Source organism: Ipomoea triloba, chromosome 2 (assembly GCF_003576645.1).
Source record: "Ipomoea triloba cultivar NCNSP0323 chromosome 2, ASM357664v1".
Taxonomy (NCBI): domain Eukaryota; kingdom Viridiplantae; phylum Streptophyta; class Magnoliopsida; order Solanales; family Convolvulaceae; genus Ipomoea; species Ipomoea triloba.
Genome location: NC_044917.1, coordinates 12,143,196 through 12,151,290, shown reverse-complemented (window position 1 = coordinate 12,151,290; position 8,095 = coordinate 12,143,196). Strand labels below are relative to the sequence as shown.

Below are 8,095 nucleotides of genomic sequence, written 5' to 3'. Positions count from 1 at the left end.
AAAACTAATAGGGATAAGGGTTTTTTTGATTGAGTAAGATAGTGGATAATGAAATAAATGTTGGGGTTCACAAAAAAAACTAATGAAAAAATATCAACTGTTGAGATTGCTCTTAGTACATGAGTTGAACATTGCACAATATAATGCGAAGTTCAAATACACCCATTTCGAGAATTTGGTCTCCTTATTAATCAGGATTATATATAATGAAATTAATGTTTACTTCCAAGCACACCATGTGGTGATTCTGGTTAACCATACCTTTGAAGTTTGAATCAATAATGAGAAACTTTGTTTCCTTTAGAAGAATGGTGAAATGGGCAGTGGAGTTAGCCCAATACAGCTTAAAATAACAACCCAAGAGGATAATGAAAGCTAAGGCCATAGTCGATTTCACCATATAATATATGGTGCTGGAAGCTAAGATTGGTAGGCACTACTACAAAAGTGAACATATAAATATGACTTTCCACTACACCTCTTGATTAAAGGTGTAGTGGATAGTTGAAAAGATGAATGCAATGGCAATATCGTAATAAATACAGAAGAATACACTACACCTTTTGTTTAAAAGGTGTAGTGGATTCTGAATAGAAAAAAACGTGTCTACTTTCCGCTACACCTGCCACGTGGACGTGTAGTGGAAAGGCAATAATTATTTTATTGAAAATACTTTCCGCTACACTTGTCACGTGGAGGTGTAGCGGAAAGTCAATAAATTTAAAGAATTAATAATAATAATAATAATAATAATAATTATTATATTATTATTGTTATTATTATTATTATTGATTCATGTATGTTTGCTAATATTATTGATTACTACAATTTTCTTAAACTATTGAGATGTATTTTTCAACACATGCAATTTATTTACCAAAAGAATAAACAATTTCTCCTCACTAATAATAACCAAAAATATTTATAAGATAGTAGTAAAAAATATTACAATCTAAAAAATAATTCATTATAATATTTAAAAATTATATCCGTTTTTATAATATTATAGTAGTTATGTTTAAGTTATGTTTATTTTTTATAATCTATTTAAAACTTAGCTATTACATATAATTAGATATAATTTTATTAATATTAGTAATCCTATACATGCTAATACTAAGAAAAAAATAAAAAACATATATTAATATTATTACTAACAGCAACTACCAAACTACTAATAATATTAGTATTAAAATAATATTAATACTACTAACAATTTAAATTACTAATAGAATGTTATAATTTAATAATAATAATAATAATAATAATAATTGAATAATAACAAAATGAAATATAAAAACAAACAAAAAATATATATAAATACACCACCTTCTAGAGAGTTCAGCAGCGTCATTTCTCAAAGTCCGGCGAAGTCCATCTCTCTCAATTCGTCCGGCGATTACACACCAACTTCTTTCAAGATTTTACTTCGCTCTTTGTGTTTAATCTATGATTCTTGTCTAGAAGTTCATAGATCCGTAACTATAGTGCTGATTTTTGAAAGAATCATGCCAATCTTCTCGGATCTTAGCAGGTTACGAACTCTAACTGTGGAAGTTGATCTGAGGCGAGGCAGTCCATGAAGACAGCAGCGTCCACCAAGATCTACGGCTTTAGAGCTCAAAGATGGTGACAAGAGTGTTTTTGGAGGCAGAAGAGATTTCAGATCCGATAAGCTGTGAAGGAAAACCAGAGACTCGCCATTAAGCTCCAAAGTCAGATCTGGTAGAAAAGAGTTCAGATCCGGTGGAAGATAGTGTCGCCGACTTCTCTTCCATTTCTGATGCATAGAAGAAATTTTCAGATCCGGTAATTTGTTTCACGGTTGATTTTTTTTTTTTTTTGTTTTCTTTTGTTCTTTGAAATATAAGTTGTATTGATTTTGTTTGATTTTAGTTTGTACTGTATTTTATTATTTTTCTTTAATATCTGTTTATTTTTTATGATTTTAGTTTGATATATTTTTTTTGGGGGAAAAAAGGGAGGGGGTATTAGCCCCAGAACAAAGCTATAACCCAGTTCTCACAACAGGGATGCAAAACTCAACAGACTCTCTGTCAGACTCAAGGAAATCCAGAATGAATTCAAGGGGTATTAGTTTGATATATTTTAGTTGTTGAAAGAATGATTTTAGTTCTTTGAAATATACTTATTTGGTTTTAATATTCTTAGACACAGATGGTAGCCATATTTTGTTTTTTGTTTTTTGGCCTTTTCTCCTGTAAATCTGTAATGTAATATGAATGAATGCATTGAAATATTTCTTCTTTGATATTGAAATATACTTTTGTATTGTATTTGTACGCTAATGTATATAAAAGCTTTTATTTTTGTTATTTACTCATTTGAGGAAAGCTTTAATTAAAAAATAAAAAAAATAAAAAATAAAAAGAAAAGAAAAAGGCTTCCGCAACCCCAACAGAAAGTTGGGTTCCGCGGAAAGCCATGTTCAAAAAGAAAGAAAAATAGTTTCCGCGGCACCCGTGCCAACGCGGGTGCCGCGGAAAGTGGTTATTTAAAAATAATAAAAATAATTCATATGCTTTCCGCTACACCCATAATAGGTGTCGCGGAAAGCATATACTTTCAGCGTCAGTGCCATCCGCTACACCCGTAGAAGTGTAGCGAAAACACTTTTACAGGTGTAGCGGATGTGTCTTTTTGTACTAGTGAGGGCACGGACCTCCCTGAACATATAAGAGTATGAAAGATGTACATAGATGGGCTTTCTAGCCAGAAGGGATGCGGGCAATAGTTATTGCGTGGACTATAGTCTACACAGTTGTGTAGACAATGGTTTAAAAAGAACATCGTTTTGCGTAATTTTTTCACGTAACCTATTGCAACGACATACATTTTTATAACTTATAATGTATATTATTTTAAAGTATAATGTACATTATTCTAAAGCATAATATACATTATTCTAACTCATAAAGTGCAATATCATACCTCAAAAGTTTAATTATTCAAACACATAATGTACATTATTCTAACACATAAAGTACATTATTCTAACTTATAATATACATCATTTTAACTCATAAAATTCAACTACGTCGCTTTGAATCATGATCCACACAATAATTTGCTCGATACTATACGGGGAGGAGTTGTCCTAATCTCCCCCAAGGAGTTCAAGACTTTATAGGTTTTTTGGTTCAACTTTCAAGACTTTATAGGTGTTTTGGTTCAACTTTCAGTTATCTAATAGCAAGGCTAAATATAAAGCCCTAACCGACGGGATGAAGTTGGAAAAAAGCTTCTAGGTGTGTAAATTAATTAAAGATATGTCTGGGCAGGGCCGGTCCAAATATTTTAGAGGCTCTGGGCGAAATTAAAAAAAATGGGTCCCTATATGAAAGTTTTTCATTAGATCCTCGAAAAGCTAAATTATATTTCGCAAGAAATTTCACAACAGAAACAATTCGTACTAAAACTTGTCTCTGACGTTCCTTTTCCTTTGTAATTTCAAATTGCAAAGCTTTATCAATTGTTTGATTGTTACTTAACCTTACTCTCAATTCATTCCAACTAGTCATATTAGTCATATGTTCAATACTATTCTCATGTTCATTGAGTCTCTCGCTAAGATGTTTCCAATCTCTAAATCCATCATTTGCTAAAGTATTTTTAGTGTTATTAGAGTTGAACAACTTACAACAAAAACAATATATTTTATCAACATGTTTTGAGTAAATCAACCATTTTCGACCACTAGTCTCTCCATTACTCAACTTTCTAGTATAATGAGCATATGAAAAATGCCTAGAGTTATTATCTAAAGGAAATATAAGATTTAATTCCCTTATAGGTCCTTTTTCAATTAAAATATCCCTTGATTTACTATCAAGATTAGCCAATTCCTAGGAATGTATAAATATCAAATTGAAGGATAAGGTGTTCATCATTAGCCAATGTATTGTCAACATTACACTCATTTTCAACATTACATTCATGTGGTAAATTATCATCATCACTCAAATTAGCTATACCCTCATTAACATGGCCTTGGTCATTTAAGTTTTCTTTAGATTGTTTCAAATTTTCATTAGATGATTCTGATTTTTTGAAAAATTTATTTATAGCTCCTCTTTGTGATTCTATTAGTTGCTCTACTTGTTTTCTTTTTGTTTTTTCTTTTTTCACTTCCAAATAAATGCTTTTTAGGTAACATTATATTATATAAAACAATTTTAAAAACTGTGTATAAGAAAAGAACAAAAACACCTAAATATTTTTAAAAAGTTCTCCTTAGTCTTTAGTTGTATCACAAACAGCTCCACAACCACGATTTTTTGTTCTTTTCTTCTTTCACTTTCTATCCCTGTTAATAGAATAGACAGTACTCAATAACTCAGGGTAATTATAATTCAAAAATTATATATATTCTAGAATTACAAAAATTACAAAATTCATTATCCAAATAAACATTACATATTTCATATTTGCATTACTAATTAGAGGATTATAGATTTATAACTCTAAATCCCTAATGCCCTATATATAGGTGTGTTGTATTGCATGTGTGCAGTTTTGCAGAGGAAATAAAGACAGAACAAATTAGAAATAGAATAAAACTTACAAGTTACAACAGACAATGGGCCCAAACCAGCAAACAAATGAACTGATCGTTGACGAAGATGCGAGGATTAATCAAATTGGGAAAATATTATTGAAGAAGACGAATAGCCGGTTAGGGTGTCAATTCTAATAGATAATTAGGTGTCCCCGTGTTGATTCTATTTCTAAATTATTTAATTAAGCTCGATTCCCAGCTTCCTGCAGTCCCACATCGATTAGGCTTCCATGAGTCCATCTATTCTTAAGTTTTTGTTTTCAAATATAATTATAACACTATAATATATCTATGTATACATACACATATATATGGATGGCCCCTTCTAGCATAGGCCCTGGACGGTCGCCCAGCCCATGCTCAAGACCGGTCCTGTGCATGGGTTAGAATCTAAGTTAGTCATGGGGCAAGTAAAGAAATTGTATTGGATTTGATTGGTGGGAATTAGTAAAGAAATTGTATTGGATTTGATTTGTGGGAATTGCAACAGATCCTATGATTTGAGAATGGGGAGGCCGGGTGACCAGTTATCTCTATCCCTTGCCTCTATCACGAAATGTTAATGTTGTAAATTTTTTTATTTTTTTTTAAAAACATCTTTTTATCAAAAATTGGCCTGGGCTACTATGGCATATCGTGTTAGATCATGAAAAACAGTACAGTTTGACAACATATCTTGTGCATATTACAGGGCTGAACACGTTAAGGTGGCAATAATGGCCTACCCTCAGTTTAATGGACAAGTAGAAAACACCAATTGCAGAATCTTTAGAGTCCTGAATTGAAGATCAGAAAAATAAAATAGAATGTGTTAGGTCTACATGGTACGAGGAATCGCACTCAATTATCTGGGCATACAAAACTACACCTCGATTAGATACAGAAGAAATGCCCTTCATGTTGACATAATAGGCCGGGTTACAAAGTGATAGTGTAGTGTGAGTGGAACCCAATGATACCATATAATGCACCCAAGAGTGCCTTACGATACCAACCAGAAAAAAACTAGGAAGACATGCATGCATGCAAGTATAAATAATGAATTTTGTAGAAGAAATTAAAGAATAAAAATGGCCCGTAGAAGGATTGCTAAGTACTAGACCGAGGCAGAATATATATATTCGGAAAACAAAAAAATACAAGGAAATGAGGAAAGCAATATTAAATCCTTAATTTTGTTGTCATTTACCGTTCTCCCCTAGCTAAACTTTGATATTTGGCTTGCAACAAGGCATTGTGCTCACTGTACAGCTAAAAGAACTTCTAGCTAGCGTCATTATATTATATTGATGATATGATGATGCATGTGCAAGCCCATGGCCTCCAAGGTCACTTCGAGATAAAGTGGAGGAAAAGTACGTCTGTAAATAAAATGTACTGAGAAAAAAAATAAAAAAAACTACCCGAGTAACATTGCTTATCAATGGAGATCCTGTCCAAATGTCATATATATACTCCCTCCGTCCCATTTTATGTATCTGGTTCGTAGGCTTGACTGAGATTGTTTTTAATTCAATTTTTCATAATATTAAGTTTAATATTAATATACAAAATTTATATATTTAGAAACTACATTTAAAATACTATTAAATTTAAAAATAATAAAAAGAATTAACAAAGAAAAAAAATTGTTTGACCAATGAATAATAACTAAGACAGATAAAATGAGAGAGGGAGTAATTTTTTAACATGCTCAGGGGTACGGTGCACACCCGCAGCACCGGGCATGAAGTAGATGGTCAAATATTCAAATATTTTATCTAACATAACCACAAGCAAACGTGCGCAACTAGTGGGCCCCATCTCTCGACATTGTGATTCAATGTGGTGGGAACATTGAGGTATGAACTTGACAAGACTCCACCTGACTTCACTATGTTATATACTTGTATGTATACGGTATGCTTTTATTGTGGTTGACTTTTTCACTATGGTTATTAAATTCTTGGAATTTATTTATAAAAATAAAAATAATTATACTTTAAAATATAAAATTCTTGTTAGATATTTTTATTTTATTATTTAGAGAAAGTAAAAGAAAAAAAAATAAAAAAGTAAAAAAATTATGTCTCTAAGGAGTAAAAGGTGAAAATATATATAATAATGTTATATATTCTTTATTTAAAGGAAAATATATTTTTCTCCTCCAAGATTTCTTCCTATGATGTGGCTTTCATTTATTGGGTGTCAACGAATTAGCTTAGGTAAATTTTACTATGGACAATGGTCCAAAACTGTGTTGTTTCTTTTAATAAAAAGAAACGGTCTCACACCCATTCCATGGAATTAGTTATGTCCGTATAACATATTCGGTTTCATTTTATATATATTGTAGTTTTATTTCAGCACAAGTAAAGTTTCATTTTGTTTCAACTGCAACTTCATTTGGCATTATACATATAGTAGTCTTATTACAGTGAGACCTGTTATTGAATTTCATTTTATACGCACTATAGTCTTATTACAACATCACTAAATTATAATTCTAATTCAACTACGAATTTATTGGACAATATACACTCAAATATGTGAAACTGTTATTAGTTTCATTAAAACACAACTAAAGTATCATTTTGATATAACTACAATATCATTTGACAATATACACTCAATATATGAGCCATGTTATTTAGTTTTATTTTATAAATACTGTAATTTTATTTCAACACAACTAAAATATCATTTCAATTCAATTACAGTTTCATTTAAATAAAATTTAAAAATAAATACGGGCTGACAGGCTGGCCCGTTTAGCCCGTCAGCCCATAACACACGGGTTGGGTTGGGATATTCCCAACCCGTGTGAAAAACAACCGGCCCGGCTGGCCTGTATTAACAGCCAATCGTTATATCCTAGTCCGCAACGACGTCGTTTCATGTTAGTGGACGCGGACGCGAATGACTTCAGGGAATTCATTGTATATAATACATAGAATCCTTGTCTAGAATACACAGAATGACTTGAGTGAATACATAGAATATTGACACAACTACACAGAAATCATCATCCTAACATTCGAATACACAAAACACGACACAACATATGTTTAAGTACCTCTAACATGAATACACAGAATTGTAGTCTACAATACACAGAATGCCTTCAAAGAATACACAGAATATGAAAACACCAAATACACAAACACATCACCCCTGTATTTAAGTGCCACTAACATGAATACACAGAATCCTTGTCTAGAATACACAGAATCACTTGAGGGAATACAGAGAATATTGATACAACTACACAGAAATCATCTTCCTAACATTCGAATACACAAAACACGTCACAACTATCCCTAACATGAATACACAGAATCGTAGTCTACAATACACAGAATGTCTTCAATGAATACACATAATATTAACACAAATACACAGAGCGACTGAAACGCAAAACATGATTTCCATAAAAACAAACAATTAATTAAAATGACCAAAACGGCGTCGTTTTGGTACGAGGTGCACAATGCATTGTGCACCCTGGTCTACGATATAAATTAACATTAACAGCTC

At 31.7% G+C, this 8,095-nt stretch overlaps 1 long non-coding RNA gene across 1 annotated transcript; it reads left to right on the top strand.

The window, feature by feature from the left end:
* The first annotated feature begins 1,356 nt into the window (after positions 1–1,356).
* On the top strand, positions 1,357–2,297 carry LOC116010590. The gene is made up of 2 exons (XR_004096939.1): positions 1,357–1,809; positions 1,953–2,297. It is a non-coding gene; the product is annotated as an uncharacterized LOC116010590 (long non-coding RNA).
* Positions 2,298–8,095: the final 5,798 nt, after the last annotated feature.